Here is a 22,012-nt window from a genome sequence, read left to right as displayed (position 1 = left end):
GGCTAAGGAATCCAACACCTGCATTTCTGAGTTAGACAGATTATGATGTCTTTTACATGGTCCCAATGATCCAATGTCCTTGAGCACAGCCTGCTCATATGTCAAAATCTCATTGGGAACCATCCCGCTGTGTGGAGTGAAGTTGGATGGGTTGTGGATGCCTGAGTCAGTGGGGGTATCATGTGGTCTCCCGTCGAAAAAGGCTCTCAATCTGATCTTCCTGAAGAATTTTTGGATTTCGCAACTCTGTTGGAAGTTGTCTATTTTTGGAGTTGGGACGAATCCGAGCCCCTTCTGTAAGACTTTTTCTTCACAATCATTGAGTTGGCACGAAGAAAGATTCACTACAAGACTTACTTTCATTCTGTCTTGCTCCTGGTTTCCATCCCTTGAGCCTGTGTGTCATCCCACTGCACCCTCTTGTCTGGTCCGTTTCCTCGCCTGTGCCCGCGCCCTCTGCCCCAACCTCTGTCTAAAAAATGCTGCTGATTGGTGCCATGGGGGGGCGAAATGAGGGGGGTATTGGGGTGCAAATGGTGTCATAGGGTGTTGGAATAGTGGAAATTGCCACATAGGAGGCCCCTGGAAGGGAGGGTGTGGGTATAATGATTGCCCGCGTCTGCCTCCTCTTTTTCCCCTGCGTGGCTCGGGTTGCCAATCGTCCCGCTCGAATTACTGTCACTGTTGGATCCTCGCCTAGAGGAGGTGGCACTAGAGTCAGTAAGGTATCCTGTCCCGGGGGGGATATAGTCATCTTTAAGGTACGGGTAGACCTTTTCTTTAGAAAAACGTTGGATATCTTTCTGTAACTTGGTAATCTTCTGTTTCATTAAGAATTCCTTATGCTCTGAGATTTCTTTAGTTAATTTGGCCAGTTTGGTTTTAAAACCTGGGTTCTGGCCGGCGCTCTTAAGGGCGCTCTCTCCGATCTGGATTTTGCTGAGTAGTTCATCAGCCAATTGTTTAGCAGTGTTGACCAATAGGATGAGAAGGTCATGGGTACACTTCTATGAGACAAGGGACCATTCTACCTTAAATTGGCCGTCCTCCCAGAAAATCCTGGGGAAATATTTAACGATCAGACCATAGGGCGCTATTTTAGCCTTAAAGTACTCAGCCATGAGTGCTCCATGTAAGGTAATCCTAACCCACTCCCTCTTCATGTCAGAGAGTGATTTCCAGTCTGCCGAGTTGCTCCCTGTGGATGTGTCTATATCAATGCCCAAGATGGACGGAAGTCTATGAATAGCTGCTGCGTCATCGTCACCGAAGCTCAACCCTTGTCCATCCATCTTGGGGTAACAAGGTTAAAGGGATGAGATGAAGGTAAACTATAGAGGTTAAAGTAGAGGAGGTCAGGACACTTGAGAGGGAAAGGTAGTGTCCGTCCAGTTCTCGGTGCAATAGCCGAGAACTAAGAGATGGGGGAGAGAGCAAATCTTACCCGCCTAGAGAGTCATTCCCCACGGTGATTAGCTGTGCAAGGTATATGTCCAAGAGTAGGGGAAGATGGTGGATCAAAGTCTGATCCAAGGGCTCAAATTACCATTCACGGAAAGTTGAGAATGGGAGGTCCAGCCATTCTCATCTTTCCGTGAATGGTAATTTGAGCCCTTGGATCAGACTCTGATCTGTAGTGTAGGTCCTATTTTTCCTATAGGCCCTGCGCATTGGAATAACATAAACAGCAGTGTAGACGTAGAAGTGCGGTCTTCCAGGTCTCTACTGACTATATTAGACTTAATTGGGTTTGTACCAACTAGCTCAGAGGTCACTGGAAACTTTCTTGACTGAATAGGAAGTGATCAGCTCCCCTGGCTCAGACAAGAAGGGATTCAGTTCTCGAACAACCGCATAAACATGACAACTTTGCTCCTTAGAATAAGAGTCAATCTCTAGAGTCGTGTGAAACAATAGACAGCTATTTCACTCAGTCAGTTGTGCAAGAATTACTTTCACAGGATGCAGAGAATAGAGAGACGGGCGTTTTCAATAAAAAGGTATTATTTATTGAACAGTCTTTCTTCTCATGCAAGAGAAATGAATTGCCACAATTGCAGAACTTGTTATTATAAAAAGTGCGTACAGTAAAAGGAGTATTGCGAAATAATACTGTAAAAGCATTGATATGGTTTCTTAGCCATACAATAGTTAAAATGAGTAAAATATATACATTCATATATACATTTGGCTAACGTCCTCAACTGGAGCTTATAACTACGCCTACCCCGGTGTACCTGACCTAAGCCTAATACTTGGGAGGGAGTAAGTAAGTAGCAGTTTAAGTTAAGTTGGATTTGCCAAGGGTTTGCTTCAAGAATTCTCTCTAAGGGTTTAGTGAACACTGTACCTCTGGAATAGAATGTTGGAGGTCTTGTATCTCCTCTCAGGACTCGATATCCCAGTTACCCGCAAGGGTAGGCTGGAAACGCCGGAGCTGGATTTTCTCAGCAGGAGAAAAGACAGCGTCTTTCTTAGCGCGTCAAGGAGGAGGAGGGGCAGCTTTCGTGGGCTTCTCGCATCTGCTGGGCTCTGCAAGGGACAGCTGTTCTGTTCCTGTATTATCTACCACCACCGCTGTGTTTGCTTAAGGCAACGTTGGTATTATTTATACCTGGAAGGTGCCTTGTTTGACGTACGTTTCTGGACATAAGACGTCAATAAAGATGTCACTAAGAACCGGTCGTTCTTACAGTGCTTATTAGAGTTCTATTACTAATTAAAACATAGCAAGCGGGGCTTTCCCAGGTTGCTGGGGGTTTTATCTGTTGAAAGAACTTGGTGTGTAATCTAGGAATCTAAGATAGTGGCTTCTGCTGTGTCATATACTGTAATGAGCTGCAGAGGCGAGTTTCTGAAATATGGCTCTGATCATTTATGCCATTTTAGGGGTATAGATTGAATATAGCCGTATTAGGGGCATAAGATCACAATATTGATCGGGGTCCTGGAGAGAACACGACAGATCCACCACCTTCCACTACTTTTGGACATATGATATTTCAAAACTGTCAGGTACATTGTTCCATACGTTGTGTGCCTCAATCTTCCTTCCAGTATTCAGAGAGAGGTCAATGACTGCAGAAGTACCTCAGAACTGTAGGCGGTACATATTGCTGCTAATGCTTGAAAGAGGACTAAAGTCAATACATGTGAATTTTAGGGTAATTTCAGTGATTAGCCCATTAGGAAAAGTGTTTCCTAAAGGTTTCCATATCCGTCTCAAGGCCTACATGCGTGAGCATAACCTTCTTAAAAATTCTTCCTCTTTTCCTTAACCTCTTGGCTTTTAAGCCTTCCCCCCACCGGTGATAAGCCCTTTCTTCAATGTTTGGGATTGTTCGCTCTTAAACCATTAAAACAGTTTGTTCCACAAAGGCATCTACACCAAATTTGCATCCGTTTTTGCAACATCCTGCGGAAGCTAAAGGTAATTGGGGTTTGCAGATTCCCACCAAGGAATCCAAGGGGCATATTATCAAGGGGGTTTATCTCTGCTTTTTTAGCTTTAAAAGCCAAGAAAGCGGAGATAAAATGATCTCCCTATTACCTAGCTGTCGCTAACACCAGTTAGCGACAGGTAGTAGGAGATAGCGACCATCTTGGGCCTCACTTTGCATGTCAGTGATGTTTATCACTAATGACATGCAAAGTGGGCGTGCCAAGATGTTAGCGACTGGAAACAGTCGCTAACATCGCTATCTCCTATTACCAACTTTTGGAGATATTGGCGCTAAGCGCCAATATCTCCAAAAGCTAACACCTGCCCTGAGCAGTTCTTAGCCATGTTATCCAATGGGAGGTGGATAAAATGGCTAAGAGCATTAGCTCGGTAATGCATGAATATCGCTGACTTTTCAGCGATATTCATGCATTGCGGCGATTTTTATCGCATTCGCGATAAACCTTGGTAATACAAAGGTTTATTTGCGGTAAAAATCGCCGCAGCTCTGCGGTAAATTTTTGTCTCTAACCAAGCAATAGCGATAATTATGGCTATTGCTTGGTAATATGCCCCAAGTGACTAAAATACATTTTGTATTTTTGGTTAAGAAATGTAAAAAATGTACTGTGCAAGATTTTTTTTTGAATAATGGTACCAAACAAAAGGTTGCTCTGCTAGCCATCTTTCGAGATTTCAGAAAAAAGCAGAGTTGATTTAACATTTTTCAAAGAGGTAGATTATTTTTCCAAATTTTCCTGGTTTTTACCTACTTTCAGCTCATAATAGCAACAGGTGTGAAACCCATGAGTGATCTTCGAAAGTTAGACATTTATGAAAATGAGACTAAATTTTGAATTCAGCAAGGGTTAATTTACGTAGATCTCCCAACTTTTTCCTGAAGAAACTAATCTTTGAAATAGAAAAAAATAAAAATGAGTGGGAAAGAAGTAGTCATAAACAACATGTTCAGCTGTAATTTTTCTCTCTAGATGCGTTATGTTGTAAATGGGCCGCAACGCGGCACATTGATGATGTTGCCGCTGTGTCACATAAAGTGACCCAATGTCGGCATAAATGTTGCAAGGGGCTTGTAAAGAAGCTCCTTAATGTTTAGTGGGTTTTCTGACATTCCCCCTAACTGCCACACGGTGCCGCAGAAAGACTGCAAGATACTGGACTGGTGTAATGAGCACACACTTTTGCCCAACTTGCCAATCACCCTACTAAAAAAAATACCTGGTGTCTAGTGGAAGCTACATCATTCACATCCCACTGTCATTGCCTGACACTTTGTGGGGTAAAAGAGGTATAGCTGGAAAACTGGGGTTCTCCATAGATTCCTTCCTTTTTGAGCAATGCTGTTCTTAGCCCCGTCTGAGCTCACAGGGAAGCCAGGCAACCGTTTCCGGCGTGTCAATCCTACAAATTGCATCATTGTGTCAATGGGACAATTGCATCATTTGCAGGATCGTCACACCGCACCAAGGCCGAAGTGGAAGAGTCTCCTGATCTGACCCAGGAGAGTATAGAGGGGGCAGCAGAGCTCTACACAACAGCTGCTGCTCTGTTGCAAGATACTTGGCAGTGTCCTACATGTCTATGGATGTGGACGTCACGCGCACAGCACCTGAAGGATTAAGCTGAAAATTCTACTGTGGTCTTATACGTGGCAGTGGGCTCGTGGAAGGGAAGAAATTGGGTGAATCTAATGGGAAAGTCCAGTGGAAAATGAGCGAGAAACAATGTTAATGTTTGTCACCCCAGTCTTTGGAACCTGCACATTGTATTTAGGAAAAGCGTTTCTGGGACCGATGTTGTAGCCCCACAGATGGAAGATAGTTCTATAGTGGCTTATATCTTTTCTAGTCCAGTAAACCTCAGATCAATTGGTACTCTATTACAAAGAAAGTCTGACACTCCATGGCGTAACGAGAAAAAGAATGTCTTGGCACTTCTCTGTAAAGTGTTGTAGTTGCTGGGAAAAGGCCCAATTGAAATTAGTTGTTGTGGCTTTCTGTGCATGTAATTTTCTATTAACACCTAAATAAATTGGCTTACAAATCTTAAGTTAAACATTTCTTAACTGTGTTGTTTTTTTGATTTGTTATTGCATATGTAAGATATGCATTTTCTCCGATGGCAGCCGTATTGCTCGTATTCGACCACGAATGTTAAACCAGGGATTTCGGACATAAACCAGTTTAGCTTCTACTTTCTTAAACTGTCCCCGCAGTTTAACTATTTGATTCCCTATACATCCTTTCATCAGATTATATTGCTTGAGTTTGTTCCCAACCATTTTGCCTGAGTAACAGAAAATGGCCATGGATAATATGATTTCTTTCACATAGCGCAGTGAAAGAGTGTATGTATAGAGAAAAAAAGCAGGTCAGTGTCGTATTTATGGATATTCTTTTAATGACCTTGCTTCTTATTAGTTGTGAAATATCATCAAAAAAGTACAATAACAACCCATCACCCATTTATTAATGTGAATAATGGAAACATTGAAAATCATATCAAATGAAAGAGTCTGGCTGCCACAGATTTCTAGTCCAGCACCCCTCCCCACTGGACAGCTTGTTGATATACCTTTGCCATCTCCTAAATGCATTCTCATTTCACCCATACACTGTCCCTTTCCCACACAATGTACGAAACTGTGAAATATGCTCCAGTCACTGTCACTCACTTGAATCTAAGGCCTAAATATTCGTGAGATGTATACATCACAGCACTAGTAACGATGTGCTGCAGGGAAGGCTATCAGACTACCTTTACTGTAGTGATATCCCTGTAACACCTGATGGCCAAAGCATGCCATAGGTAAGTTACAAGATTCTAGATCATTGCATGTAACTATAGATCACAGGTTGAAACAAGTTATATTAATTTGTGTATGTTGCATGTTATGTTATGTTAAATAAAATGTATTGAGCGCACGTACGCCCGTAGGCTTCATGGCGCTATTGGAAGATTTGCAGAGACATAACACAACAAAAGAAAAGACAGAATTAACTATGGATAAGCTTGCCTAAAAAGCCACGTTTTAAAGGCTTGTCTAAAAGCCAGGATGTCTTCATGGAGTCTCAGTGTCAGTGGCAGAGAGTTCCACAGGGAGGCAGCTAGAAAGTGAAAAGAGCTGCCTCCCTGACGTTGTTTCCTAATGCGAGGCACAACTAACAAGCTCTTATGACCCGAGCGAAGAGCACGTGAGGGGGTATACCTAACAAGCAGGCTGCTAATAAATCCGGGGCCCTTACCTTGTAGAGCCCTAAAGATAATGCATCCAGCTTTAAAGGTTGCTCTCTGCGCTACTGGCAGCCAGTGGTGACTAGCAAGACCCGGCATGATGGACTGCCACTTGGGTAGCTTGCAGATCATCCTGGCCGCTTGGTTCTGAACCAGCTGTAGTCTCTTGAGCTGCCCGACTGGAAGACCCAAATACAAGCTATTGGAGTAGTCCAGTCGGGACAGCACGAGAGCAATCACAACTTGGATCAGAGCAGAGTAAGTTAACAAGTGGGCAATTTTCTTGATCTTACGGAGTTGGAAAAAGCTTGAGGATACCACCGTCCCTACCTGACTTTTAAGAGAGAGATCTTCATTAAAAGTAACCCCTAGGCTTTTCACTGTATGAGACTTGACCGGGGGATTTCCAATTTCTGAGGGCCAAAAATGTGGCCCCCAGTGAAGTTCACTCTTCCCAGGCAAAATCAATTCAGTTTTGCCTGGGTTTAGTTTTAGATGATTAAGACTCATCCATCTCTGGATGTGAACCATGGCCTCCCGAAAAAAGGTTTAGTAAACTGTTAGAAAGTGTTTATTTGCAAACCGATAACCTAAGTCATTTTAGGAAGTATGACATGTAAAAGATTCCGCTTCTGTCAGGGTGTCTTAGATCTATCTCCCTCTGATCACTAGATATTCCAGAGTTGTGGGTTCTCGAACCAAAGCACCCAGGTCCCTTAGTCAATGGATATGGTTTAAGCTGATCCAGCCTACTGCCCCCTTCAACTTGAAGATATTCAACTTAGAGAATATAGGTATATATATGAATGAATGTGACACTCACATTATACAAATACCAGGAAGTGCCTCAAAGGACATTCAGAGCACAAGGCAAAGGAGGTAATAAGCAAGGAGTGTTACAGAGAAATTCAGTCGTTCCTTTGCCAGTGAGGCACCCATCATCACCACATTACTTCCTGGTGGCCACAAGGCAATGTGAATACAGAGAAATTCATTTATACCTAAAATGATCATGTTGAATTGTGTAAACACATATGGTAGTATGTCAGTTTCACTAGGAGCACTGACACAACCCAAATGCCACAATGTGGACAACCTCATTGTGCAGATCCATGGTGAAGTAGGATCCGCAAATCCATCTACGTGGGATTCTTCTGGTCTCTTGTGTAAATCTGAAGCGGTAGAAGCCTGGAGGTGCAAAGTCAATCCATGCATGAGTCAATGCTCCTGTACCGTCTAATGTGACATTCAGGTTCAGTAGTGGGTTCACCATAGGCCGCACCATTTTTTACCCTAAGTGGGATGGGTATGCTCAGAAGGGGGTCCCCCGCTCATTGTGCTGCTGGATTCAAGCTTCCCTGGCTGATGCGGGCTGATAAACCCCGAAACTAGTTCCAGGATGCTTGTTTCTGGTCCAGGGAGGACCCGATTTGCAGTTTGGACTGGGCTGTTCCCTTGAGGAGCAGAGTCAAGACTGATTTGCATACGACTGGGACCAGACTGGGATGGTGTAGGGAGCAAAAGAAAGATGGATTTAACAGATCTCCTGACAGGGGGAGATGTTTGATCTATTTAGTATTCCGTCCATCATTTGTTGCTGCAGCACTTGTTGCCCTAAGTGGGATGGTATACCCAGAAGGGGGTCCCTTGCTCACTGTGCCACTTGATTCAAGGTAGCCTGACAAATGAGGGGTGATATACCCTGAAACTGTTCCCAGGACGCTTGTTTCGGGTCCAGGGATGACCCTACTTGGCAGTTCAGATTGGACTGTTCTAATGAGGAGCAGGGTCAAGACTAATTTGCATACAGCTGGGTCCAAACTGGGGTGGTGTAGTGAGCAAAAGAACAATGGATTCAACCAAGATCTTTTAACTGGGGGAGAATGTATGACTCTGTCCATCATTTGTTGCCACAGTTTAAAAGGCCTTCAGAAACTCATCAGCAATGGCTAAATCGACAAACAATCCTGTGTAAGCCAGAGGTGAGGTGATGCAGACTCCTTGCCATCCTGCAAGCAGGCTCCCTCCAGCTACAATAAGTGATTAAGAGAAGCTCCTGTGTGCCTATGAGCTTGAGCAGTGTTCTCACCATGGTCCTGACATGAAACAACTGTTCCCTGGAAGCACACTTCATTCACCAAGACTTCACCTTTTTCAAGCAAGGTCTTATTTGGTTCACTCTACTGTGAGATATGACCTCGCTAGATCCGATCCACATCATGACGGTCCTTTGCTGTGACTCAACCTATTCACCATTCATTCTTTTGTTGGAGGGATGTTAGATGTTATCTCCAAGACCACTGGGTCTCCTCTTCTAACATGTTATGTTATGTTAAGTTATGTTAAGTGGGATTTGTAAAGCGCGCTGACACCATGGGTTTCCTGGCGAAGTAGGACAGAGGTGGGGCTGAGGACGGGAGAGAAGCGGAGTTAGCAGGGTTGGGGGAAGAGAAAGGTTTTGAGCAGCTTCCTGAAATGAAGGAGGGAGCTACTGGATTTGATGGTCAGGGGAAGAGGATTCCAGAATTTGGGGGCCAGGAGGGCGAACCGACGGCCACCGAATATGTTGGTTTTGGTTTTGGGGACTGCCAGCAAGTTGAGGTGAGCTGAGCGGAGATTGCGAGTTGGGCAGTGTGGGTTGACAAGTGAAGTCAGGAAAACGGGGCTGGTGCAGTGGAGGGATTTGAACGTGATGCAGCCCAGCTTAAAGACCGCCCTTTGTTCTATAGGTAACCAGTGAAGCTTGTGCAGCAGAGGTTTGGCCGATGCCATTTGGGGGTTTTGTAGATAAGACGGGCTGCTTAATTCTGCACGACCTGGAGGCGATGAAGTAGTGATTTTGGGAGTCTGTGATACAGGGAATTGGAGAAATCCAGGCGGGATAGTACCAGGGAGATGATTACCTGGATCAGAGCGGCTGGTAGTAGTAAATGACTGACTTTGTGGATTTTCCGAAGCTGGAACGGGCATGATGAGATCACGGTGCTAACTTGAGGTCTGAGGGAGAGTTTGGCATCGATGGTCACACCGAGACTCTTTACTGATTTTGCAGGGGTCGGAGGGGGGCCTAGTATGTTGGGCCAGAACTGCGGGCCCCAGTTGGAGGGGCTGGATCCAGGGAGAAGGAGCTCAGTTTTTCCAGGATTTAATTTTAGTTGATTGCAGTTCATCCACTCCTAGATGTGTATCATGACGGAATGGAAATTGTCCACAGCATTCGGAGAGTTGAGTGGAAAGATGATCTGCATATCATCAGCGTAGTTGTACACTGTGATGTCCCAATTTTGGAGTGAGTGGATCAGTGAGTGGATCAGGGGCCGAAGGTAGAGATTGAATAGCAGGGGTGACAGGGAGGAGCCCTGAGGGACTCCACAGGACGTGGGAGTTTTGAGTGCTGTATAGGGGCCCAAGCAGACGGCTTGTGTTCTGCCAGTCAGAAAGGACTGAGTCCACTAGAGGGAAGGACCCTGGATGCCAGCCTGTTCAATACGGTGGAGAAGGATGTTGTGGTCAACCGTGTCGAACGCGGCCGACAGATCCAGGAGTACGAGGGCCTGGGGGGTCCCTGTATCAGCGTTTCTCCTCAGCGTGTCTAGGACTGCCAGAATGACAGCCTCAGTGGAGTGGGCTGGCCTGAAGCCGGCCTGGTTAGGCTCCAGGTGGCAGGAGGTCTCAATGAAGTTGGAGAGACACCGGGTGACGTGCGCCTCCATTATTTTGGAAAAGTATGGCAAGAGTTATATGGGGCGGTAGTTGGAGAGTTCCACCAGGTCCGCGCCAGGTTTCTTCAGGAGAGGCACTAAGATGGCTTCTTTGAAGGTGCTGGGGACAATACCCGTCCTGAGGGAACCATTCAGCAGGGGTAAGATGCAGTCGGGTAAGCTGAGACAGACGTTCTGTAGGACTGAGGGGGGGCAGCAGTCGTTAGGAGAGCCTGATTTTAACCGGGTCGCAAGTTCAGCTAGTGATTTGGGGTTGAGGGTGGGGAAGTGGGTGAAGATCGATGAGTTATTCAGAGGCGTGTCTGGGGGGGAGGGTCTGAGGGGGGGATGGAGTCCTTGATTTTAATGATTTTCTCAATAAAGATAAGATTGAGAGCATCGCAGGTCTCTTGGGTGGGGGTCTGATCTGGGAGAGTTCTGTCGTCTGAGGTGAGTTTGTTCATGATTTTAAAGACGTCCTTTGATTTGTTGTCCGTGGACGAGATTCTGTTTGTAAAGTGTTCCGATTTAGCTGAGGAAATTGCATTTTGTATTCTTTGCGGGCTGTAGTGTATTGCAGTCTGTCTGGTTCGGAGTAATTGCGTCTCCATAACCGTTCCATCTGGCGCGCCTTCAGTTTATGTTTCTTAAGGTCGTCAGAGAACCATCTGTGGGAGTTGTGGTGTCTGGTGGGGGGAAATTTGGTAAGGGGGGCAAATTGGTCGCCTGCCGATTTTAATCAGGTGCCGATGTCACTTTCCATCGTGTCGATATTGGTTAGTGGGTTGAGGGCTGGTCGGGTGACGGATAGGGTCGCGAGAAAACCTCGGGAGTCGTGAGAGCTCCATTTGCGTGAGAGGCTGCCAGCCATCAGAGGGGCGGAGGTCCTGCCAATAACAGTGAGGGTGGTTTCGACTAGGTGGTGATCTGACCAGACACAGGGGGAAACAGATGGCTGGGAGAGTGTTAAGGTTTGGGTCCAGATCTGGTCCATGATGTGGCCCTTGATGTGGGTGGGCAGGGAGATTTGTTGGATAATGTTAAGGCTATTGAGGGCTTCAAAGAGCTCTGTGGCGTGGGGCCCGGCGTTGGCATAGTTGAACCAGTAATTAAGGTCGCCGAAGAAGGATAGTCTGGGATGCGATGTGAGTAGGTCGGACAGCTGTTTGATCAGAGTGACCGCGAAAGATGGCATAAAGTGAGGGGGCCGATATAGGAGAAGGAGTGTTAAGGCTCCTGCGTCTGTTTTTAGGCTGATGATTAAGTTGTCTACTTCCGGGAGGGTAAGGGAAGAGGTAGAGATGAAGTTGAGGCGTTTTGATATTATGGCTGCCACCCCACCCCCAGGGCGATTTCCAAAGCGATCAGCATGGAGGATGTAGTAGTCTGGGGGGAGGGCCGCCAGAATGTCAGGGAGAGAATCTGTAGTCAGCCAGGTTTCTGTGAGCAGGAGTACATCTGGTTTCTCATTAGAGAGAAGGATATATATGTCGGCTTGGTGTTTCACCAGGGAGCGGGTGTTCAGATATAACACCCGGATGGAGGTGTCGCTCCTGACCGGTTTAGCGGGGGGGAGTGCTCCAACTGGGGGGGCGTAGGTATGAGCGCGCGAGGCCGGCTGTGGTGATGCTTCTGATGGTGTTGGGAGAGGGTGAGAGGTGGGGGAGTTGTAGTTCTCTGAGGGAGTCGGCTGAGTATGAGATGAAATGGCCGGCTTGGCTGGCCCCTGGGCCCGGCCTGGCGGCCACATCTGTGAGTCCACATCTCTCAGGGCATGCACACACCGAGGGTGGTAGGAGTGGTGAACTGGGCCACTAAAAGTGTGTTTCTGGGGTTTAGGTGGCAGTCACAAGAACATTCTACCCATGTCTGAATTTCAGTGTTCGGCGCGACACCCTCATTCGCCCTAGCACATGCTTTCCCTGGGGTCACTTTCAGAAACCCAATATTGAAATTGAGAGATGGTATTACATCCTTGGATTTAGGTTTCTCCATCCATAATTGAGGAATCAATGCCATTAATATTCTTTCCTCAAGGTTGTACTGCAATTATATGCGGCTAGGTTTTTGCTGGAGGTAAACTGTCATAATTTTTCTGTTCCGTGACGCATTGTTGAAATAAACAATATGGGAGGACTTGAACAGTACCCTATACTGAGACCCAATACATAAAAAGGTACCGTATGTTTATTCTAATTATTTTAAAAGTTGAGCACACGTGTTAGCTAATCCACTTTTTCAGGCAATTGAAATAGGATATTATCTGAACGATCTGGAGGTAAATATGGACATTTATCCCGGGAAACGTTGCTGATGGCCCCTTATTCAACATTCTCCTTGCTAATAAGTCATAAGAGCGTTCTATTTATTCTAAGCTTAACAGGCTTATAAAGCTGGTAAGTGCAATTTGGGAATACCGAGCTAATAGCAGTCATACTTCACCCCTCCTGACCATCCAACCTCATTTCATGAAGTTGCCATTTGCCTTAAACTTACATTAGAGGCATAACTCCAAAAGGGGTCATTTTTAGAGGCATTCCATAGCCTTGAACGATGACTCTACTCAACAGTTTTTCTCCTCACGCTGCTGTATTTTACAAGGAGTCTGTATATTCTTATACAATCCATAAGGTTATGGACCATAGGAATGTTTGAATGCTATTCACATCAACCATGCTTTTGTCATACAAAGATAGAAATGAAAGTAACTTTCTGTGCAACGACTCAAAGTCAGAATGAAGGACAACCTTCAAAATAATGTATTGTACAGATAGCAGCCTAGATTTTATATACTGACAAAGAAAGCGTCTGCACATTTTTTTTTATATCGAAACAGTGTAAACATTTTGTACTTTAGTTGATCTAGAATTTTTCAATTTCAAAATGAGGTTACCACGCAGGTTGCACACCGTGATCAGAGCGTATTTTTGCAATCCTTTTCCCAGGCAGCTGGGAACAAAAGTCCTATCACGCACCTTCAGCACTCCCCCGTTATCTCTGCATCAGTGTGTGTCTGTACATGGCAGGCGAGTCCCACAGGCATTAGCCTCTAATTTACCCGTCACTTTCTCCCTACACAATCAGACATGACAGAAGAATTCCACCCCCAACCACAGCCCGGCCCAGACGTCCTCCCTGTCCTCCTTTCCTCGTGGAGCGAACTGTTGTATCCCCCAGACCCTCGGCACACCCCTCTTCCAATACACAGCTGTCACATTAGCTGAACTCAACTCCATTACAGTGACTGCCCTGCACAGAATTGTACCTTTCAGTCGCCCTGTCCAACTCATATCTTCATGTTACGATAAAAAGCCGTAATAACATTCAGCTTTCAGTAGGTTTAAACTACACCGAAGATCGATGAGTGAATTCGTATTTTCTAAGACAGCTTGTATATTCAATACAAAGATGTAGATTGCAATGCTGATTTTTTATAAACAGATTGAAAACATGTTGTTCATTTTGTTAGTAAAAATACTGCACGGGGAACCTTGAGACTGACGTTGTGAACATTAAGCTTGAACCATAAGAAACAAATACAAATTGCCGGATTGTTTATTCTGTTGACGGGAGATTTTCATGGGCACTCTGCCACCACCAGCGCCACCGTGATGAAAAAAATGTCACATTTTCCAAGCTGCCCTTTCCTACTGCCTTCATCAATATTGCTCATAACAAAAAAATTGGCCTGTATTTCCTTCTTATTTACTCCACTTGCTTTAACGTCAGAAAAATGCGCCCCACTATCAAACACAAATGCCACAAATGGCAAGACAGATTAATTTAGATATATTTAAATACTATTCGGCATATAAATTTCAATTGAAATGACATATTTGGCCTTTTACTCCACATAATTCAACACTTGCCAGTATAACATTTAGATCGCTTGCTGTAAAGTGCTTTGGAGTGCAGTGGTATTTTAGCACTGCTAAGGGAAATATAGTGTATTGGAACAAGAGATAAATGTACACATTTTTCTGCATTTACCAAAATACTGCTTCCATAATGCGGCTTTAGAAAGCATCCCTCGATAGGGTTGAAAAGGTACAGTGATGTATTTATCTTATGCAAAATGACGCTACAGTTTGGTAGATTAGGAAGGAGGCTTTCATTGCAGGCACACACGCTTGACTCATTTGTCCTATCTCTATGTTTGTCACACTAACGGTTCTGCCCCCAACCCAGCAGTACGACAACACTCTCAAGGGCTATCATGTTATTCACACTTAAACTGTCTCTCTGAATGAGGAACTCTATGCATCTTGCCTGTTTTCACTTTTTAGATATGGGCACGATAGCCCTTGGGTCACAAACCTTTCCCTCTTCTGGTTGTTTCTCCATTTCTCTTAGCAATACTGTGGTATACGCTCGTGCATTATTGACGCCATTCAAATAAAATATTACTTTCCTTCTTGATTTGGGATGTATTTGTAATATCGCCCAAAAATGTCATGTCCTATATTTATGTTGGATGCTGCAGCAGTGACCCACTTCAGGCTTCTGCCAGTCAAATGCCGAAGGGGTCAGCTTGAGCCAAGAAGACTGAAGCCTGAGGAGGATTGCAAGTTAGATGTACCTAGGGCACATGAACATCATTATTGGGTCGCCAGGGGTCACAGCTATGTATGAGTGTCCTTTCAAAGCCTATGGCCTGCTAGCAGATTTATGTAAAATACTGCTTTTCAAAATACTGTTTGACCCCATTTTTAAAATGAGATTTTTAGGGAGAGAACCTCCAAAAACAAGGGGAGTCTGGCTCGCTACAATTCTGGGTAAGTATTGTGTCTCACCACTTTTAATGGTCATGTCAGTACCCTAATATGGGTGGTATTTAACATGGACATGTGTCTGTGTTGTTTTATATTGGACATGAAGTTATTATGGAACTTCAGTTTTGTCAATTATGGTGATGTCTGGTTAAGGTCTTGTAACACCACTTCCTGTGGACATTTAGGGTCAAAAGTCATATGATTTGACGTCTTGTGATGTCATGAGGGTCAAGGGGAGTGTGATGTCACCTTCCTTACCCCTGGCATTTTGGTGAATTGACAACCAAGGGATTCCCGCCATTTTGTATCCTGCATAGACAAGGAGCAGCCAAACCAGGAATGAGACACGATTGGTCCGGTCTCGTATTTAGAGGCTCCCTTGCCCTGGTTTGGATACTATTGTGCTCCTAAACCCTTCATTTTCCTTACTTGCTTTGATTCCAAAAGCATAGGTACTGCTTAACAGACTACTTTGTGGACCACACAAAACTGTTATGCTTTCAAGACAAACAAATTAATTCTTTGTCCTGAAGATGATGCCATGTATCTGTGTGTAGGCATCGAAACGCCGTCGACATAGTAGCATCATATGTACCCTACAAATAGAAAATTGTTCACAATGATGCTTTGTACTTTACCATTGTCTGTTCACTGAGATACTAGCACAGACCGCCTTTGTTGCGTCAAGTTTACCCCCCTGTTTTGTCTTGTCCCCTGTGGGTTACTGGTTGTACCCACCTTGTAAAAAAACCTTTTATGTTTTCCATATCTCTTAAAATAAAAACCTGTCCTGCTGGACAAAGGTCATACTGACTATTGAGTGTATGTCCATCAATTCTGCCTAATCCCTGAACTACTAGGGACCACTGTCTTTTGAAATACCGACCAGAGTCAGTCAGGGCAATCCTCACCACATGGAGACCAGCGGCGTTATATATTTCCGCTCGGACATTTTTGGAAGAATATTTTGTGGACATGTATTTTATATAATCCGTTGTCCAATTTGTTATGTGGTGCACCTGTGCTAGTGATAAAAGATTGATTTTTACATTCCGATTGCTGCATTACAGGTGGAGCATAGGCCCATGACTGAGCTGAGGGACACTTTGGTAAATATTTGTGCTATACTCCCCCTACAGTGGTGCATGTGTTTGATAGTGGAAGTTCAGGGAAGGGGCTCCAGGGTAATTTGCAATGTTCTCTTTGTTCTCCGTACCTCCTCCTTTCTTGCCATGTACTTCCCACCATTTTGTGAAAGCTGTATGTGTCTCATAGGTGGTCAATTTGCCTTTGTTCTCTATGCCGCCTCGTTCCTTACAGTGTGCTTGTCTACTATTTTGTAAGATCAGTGCGTGTTTTAGAGGTGGCCATGGAGAAGAGTCATTGAAAGTAAGTCAGCTATGTAACTGTACCAAACACTGCAGAAGACTGTGTAACCTTTTTTCTCAACTGAGACAGAGTGTTTCGTTGTTTCTAGAATGAATCGTAAAGAGACTGATCACTGCTACTAAAAAGGATGACCACACCGAGTGAACAAAACGCCATGAGTCTCTACCTCTATTCATTATATTAGTCACAACACTCAAACGTAAGTGGTTTTGCAACTTCACATAATAGAGGTGCTATCCCATGCTCCTCGATTGGTGTGCACAGTCTTCATTACATTATCTGTATTACAGACAGAGTCATTTGTAACTCTTTTGAATTCTGCATGTGTGCCCATACCAAGGAAAGAAAACACATAATCATGTACCTGAATACAAATTCTACATATGTTTTTAGGAGAGTCTAGAAAGCGATTCTTAAACATTCCCCCATTTTTCTTTATAGATTGTATCCAGTCTAAGGCCTGAAGAGAATCCCTACAATTACAACGGGACTCGAAACGCGTCTGCACCACATACCACGAGGAATATGTATCTAATTTATTTCGCCCTATGTAGGAAATAGTACAAATGTTTACCACCTACTAAGCTTAGTAATATTTCCCTTTAGTTTAGCAGCACCGTAATATTGACAAAGAATTTTGTTTGAAAAACCGTCTTAGGTTGCTGCTCGTTTGAAATACAAGACTGGCTCAATAATGTTAGTTATTCATTGTTTATGTGCACAACAGTGCTGTTTTATGTTTGACATGTCAATTTTAATGTATGTTGACTGACAGGAAATCTGAGGTTTTTTCCTTGGTCTGGCTTGAAAAGTAAATGAGCTGTATCTCAAAAAGATGAAATCGATAAGTAAATAAACACTTAAGACCATTTAATTCATTTAATGGCCTTAGTCTGTTACATTTTTTTAACCACATCCCTGCTGATGATATCCCTCTCCTATGCTGGGCCATAATAAAAACGGGTGTGGTCATGACGAGCTCAGCTCGTCATGAGCACAGGAGCACTGTGCCTCATGACGAGCTGAGCTCGTCATCAGCATCGAAGGGGTTAATAGCAATCTAAAAGTGATGGTTAGTTTATTGTTGTTGTTGAATCTTTTGAGGCTCTTTCTAGCCGTCCTGGGCCTAACCCCCTTTGTAATCACACTTTCTAAAAGTGGCATTTTCAAATATACAATTAAAAAAACACCTTTTCTAAAAGAGGTGTTAGTAAATTCTGAGTTTAGAGAGCCTAAACTACATTTCTCCATCTTGTCTCATTGGAGAAATACACTTATAAGATGTTACAGTGCAGCTCCCATGCTATCCTAGGTGACAGACAGCCTTTCAATAGTGGAAAACAAAATTCACAGTATTTCACTATCAGGGCATTTAAAACACACCAGTACATGTCCTACCTTTCACATATAATTTACCCTGCCATGGAGGTACCTTGGACCTACCTTAGGGGTGCCTTACATGTAAGAAAATTAAAGGTTGGGGCCTGGCAAGTGGGTGCACCTGCCAGGACAACATGGCAGTTCCAAACTAGTAGCAGCAGGTCTGAGACACATTTACAGGGCTTCTCCTGTGGGTGGTACAATCAGTGTTGTAAGCCTACGAGTAGCATTTGATTTACAGGCCCTGGAACACTCAGTGCTCTTTACTAGGGATTTACCAGTAAATCAAATATGCCAATCATGGATAACTAATCATATTTATAAGTGACACAGATAGAACCTGCAAGTTAGCACTGATTAGCAGTGGTAAAAAGCCCAGAGTCCTAAAGCCAACAAAACAGGTCTGGAAAAATGGGAGGAAGAAGCAAAAATGTTTGACAATAACAGTGCGAAAAGGGGCCATTGCAACAGGAACCCACAGATATTTTTGCTCATTTTGCTCTACTTTTGTGAACACATGGTGCTTGTGGAGAGGCTATAGTACCCTGTATCCATAGCTACTATTATTTGACATTATTTGAAACAAAATTTGCTAGCCTTCCCCTAGCTTCTGAGAGGGAACAGGGACACCAAGTACTCAGCATATAGCTTTTCACTAACTGTGGTCTAACTAGCGACCTGTTTAACAAAATAATTAATTTAAACATGGTTATATTATTGTTATGATAATGACTGACACTGCATTCACTAGAAAGGCAAAGTCAGGATGTTTTTATTCCCTGCAGTTAGACAAGGCTAATGCTGAGACAGAGAGAAGTCTCTGATTTAGCTGACACCGAGGTCACGAGTCATATCTGCCAAGTCTTACTGCTTGTGCTTCTGACCAACAAGGAGAGAAGAAAAAAAAAGCTACTATGCAGATGGCAGCCAGTAAAGAGTAGAAGTCTGTCACTGCCAGTGGCACCAAGCCCTCATCCTTTTTTCACCAGGGTGCACAATACTGTGTACTTTCTGAAATCCTCTTCTGGGCAAGAAGGCATTGGGATCAATATGGGTATCTCTCCCACCAAAACCACAGCAAATATCTACCAGTGCTGTGGTGACCACAGTTGTGGCTGAGACCAATGAGTACAAAATAGGGTTGTCACAGTAAGCCAAATCGTCCAAGGGAATTTACTAGCGACAAAAGTCTGCCGCACCTGATCTTCCTGAATGAGATGCAGAACAAGAACATGAGCCTGCTGCACAGCATGATGTGGGCACATCATCATCACCACTTCTGAGAGAAAAAATGATCATGCCACCATATTGCCAGAACCCCCATTTACACAAAGGAGACATGGCTTGAACCCTCAAGTCCCACCACAGAAGATAGGAGAAAATGTAGTTCATGTCAAGGGGTGCTCACCAACTCCTGCTTCTCAAAAACTCCAAACCAAGGGCAACAGCGTCTATTGCAGTCACAGCCCACCCTAACGAAAAGTAAACACATCCGTTAACAACCACTCCTGGCTTTGGCTCTGGTGGGTTGAAATAATTGTTTGTTAAATTAAAGAAAAGTAAATAAAATAAAGATGATTTATGAGTACCGGGCACAGTGTGGTGGAGGCAGTGACATCACTCTGCCTGACATTGAACCTAGTCTACTTTGGTTGATCTGAAAAGATCTACAGTAGTAAGCAGCTGTAAAAATGTACAGGCAAGCAGATCTACTGCTTCTGTAACCAATCCAATCCTCTCCCTTTAGGCTCCATCCTATTAAGAGTTGCCTGTCCTTCAAATCAGTTATAATTGCAAATGATTCTGCTCCTCTCTTCCCTTCATACATTTTCACTATCATCACACTAAAGCTATCTGCAAAGTCACACAGTTTGCACCTGACAAAGATGGAACCTGTTCAGCGATGGAGGAGTCAAGGAGGAGCCCCACTACCTTTAGGATCCTCACTCTTTCATCCTCACTTCCTACCCATCCACCTAAGCTTAAACATATGTGGCTTCCATGTTGCCTCCTGTCACTTTAGGTGCCCCCACAGATGGCTGAAATTGTTTGTTTAAATCCCAGTACAGGCAAGGCTTGATGCCTACTCCTGACTCCCCTTCTTACATGATCTTTTATTGTCTCTCCATGGGAAGCACTCCCCACCGACACAGTCTAAAGATATTTAATTTCATTGATATGTTATTTTAATATATATAGAAAAATAATTGCCTTCTTTTTTATGTGTACATTACCCCATTTATATATTTGAATGTTTTACTGTATAAAATAACATAAGTGAATTACTTGCATAAACATTATATATTAAGTTTTGTTAATGCCTTTATTTGGGGAATATTAAACCCCTGTTTTATTTTGGAAGTCTGTATTCTGGCTTTGATATTTTGATGAAACACACAAAAGGTGACAGAATAAATGCTTGCAATTTGTCTAATCACTGGCAATCCCTTGATTAGCATCCCAACCCATCTTTCTTTCGCTCACCATGTTACCTCAGTTTGGACCCAGTCACATGCAAATCAGCCTTGCCCCTGCTCTTCATGGGAGCATTCCAGCCTGAAATGCCTGGCCGGGTGCTTCACGAACCGAAACACAAGCATCCAGGAGCAGTTTCGCCCTACTTATGGGCTTATCAGCTGGGCACGGTTTGGTTCCACTGACATGGTGAGCATGAGACCCACATCTGGGAATACCCATGTCACTTAGGGTGGTGCATGAAATGGTATGATATTTTGGTTGACCAATATTTAAAACTTGATAGTCAGGGAGTATACCTGCAAAGTAAAGGGATACTGTATGGCCACAAAAACTCCAAATTATCGACCTATTATTCCAGAAACTGAATATAGGTTAACTCTGATCGAATTGGACATTGCTACTACCTCTTTATTAGTTATTGTCCTGGATGCAATTAGCAAAGTTTCACCATATTTGTCAACTGAATTCTGTCTATGAAATCACATACTTTGCTGACAGAAATATGTTCCTGGGTGATGACTGCTGCTTATTATGGGACTTAATAATAGTAGACTGGGTAGCGCCAAAAGCCAAAGGATAAGCAACGGATTATTAGAACCAGGGGTGGGTTTAACTCCCTAATTGTGCATTGCATAATCACACAGAATATCCTAAGAATTCTGTGAGATTGCTCTTGAATTACTCATGAAGGGTAGTTCTGCATTTAGCTCTTTGCTATTTCTTACCACAAAAATTCCACCTCGTGTTAACAATGGATTTGAGGATGCATTTTGCACTAAAAAATAGAGGTACATGCATAGAACATGAATAGCAAGTGCAAGCAGCTGCTTTTGCTAGCTGAATGTGCTCTTGGGGTAGGATTTTTCCCCAACTTGCTTCCTGCAGTTAGCGCTATTTTCATAGCTCAAAATGCACCTTATCATCCAAAAGGGGTGCAAGGATGCATCTTGCACTAAAAAACAGTGCTAAATGCAGCAGAACATGAATAGCAAGCACAAGCAGCCACTCACATTCAATAAATGTGATTTTGCAGTCAGATTCCCCCCAAAGATACTCTTAATTACGCAAGGTGGAGCAATGGCATAGTTATCGGTAATTCCACATCAAAGAGTGACACAGAATTACCAAAATTACTCAGTTTACCGGCCTAATTTGAATGCTCTAGAAGTGAAATCTCAATAAGAATGAATTCACATTCTTTTCTATCAGTTCTACAACAATATTTAATTTACTTTAGTGACCAAGTTTTTCACTTTAAACCTTCAGATAGCTAAGACCATGTAAGACACTACCTTTCCACAGAGTAAGGTGAATCATACTGGACCTGAGTCTCCAGACCCCATAACGGAATGAAGTGGTTTATAAAGCCAATTAGAAGTACTTCTAGTACTATGTATAGCTCAGTTCACTACTAAAAATGTTTTACCTGCACCTACTGTATAGGGTAATGTCCATCTTAGGTGACACATTTATTTTCCCCTAAATTGATGTGGTTGTAATGTGTGGAGTTTGCAGCATCAGGCAGGTGGTGTCTCACGGGTCCACCAGCACAGACGTGATTGAATTGATTGTGATTTAGTTGCCGGTTCACTGAA

Source organism: Lissotriton vulgaris, chromosome 8 (genome assembly GCF_964263255.1).
Source record: "Lissotriton vulgaris chromosome 8, aLisVul1.2, whole genome shotgun sequence".
In the NCBI taxonomy this organism is placed as follows: domain Eukaryota; kingdom Metazoa; phylum Chordata; class Amphibia; order Caudata; family Salamandridae; genus Lissotriton; species Lissotriton vulgaris.
The sequence above is the reverse complement of the archived record's forward strand: the minus strand, read 5'-3'. Positions refer to the sequence as shown.